Source organism: Geospiza fortis, unplaced genomic scaffold (assembly GCF_000277835.1).
Source record: "Geospiza fortis unplaced genomic scaffold, GeoFor_1.0 scaffold171, whole genome shotgun sequence".
NCBI lineage: Eukaryota > Metazoa > Chordata > Aves > Passeriformes > Thraupidae > Geospiza > Geospiza fortis.
The window spans coordinates 7,439,101-7,439,523 of NW_005054313.1; positions in this window are offsets into that span (position 1 = coordinate 7,439,101).

Genomic DNA, 423 nt, shown 5'->3' on the forward strand with positions numbered 1-423 from the left:
TTCTGAACCAACAAATTAAAACTTAACATGGAAATAGGGTATGGAGACAGGCATTAAAGACGAGCATTTGCACTGACCTACAACTGCTTAGTGCAGGGTTGCACACAACTCTTTCAACTTTGCCTACAGCCTCTGTACTTACCTTAGAGGTCAACTCTGCAGGTATCAGAGAAAGCAAGGACCCTGAAAGCAGCATCACCTGGTGATGTGGAATCCTCAGGACCGTCAGGCTTGAGGGCTCGGACAAATCACCACAGGGAAGTACTGCAGCTGCTACAGGGCTCCTAATTTTACACTGAAGCTTTATTTTAAATGTAAAGAACAGCTGGAGGAAGAGCAAGGCATTTATTATTGTATAATTTTGTAATTGTATAGCTTAATACCTCAAGTTCTACTTTAAAAAACAAAACACCAAAAATACCC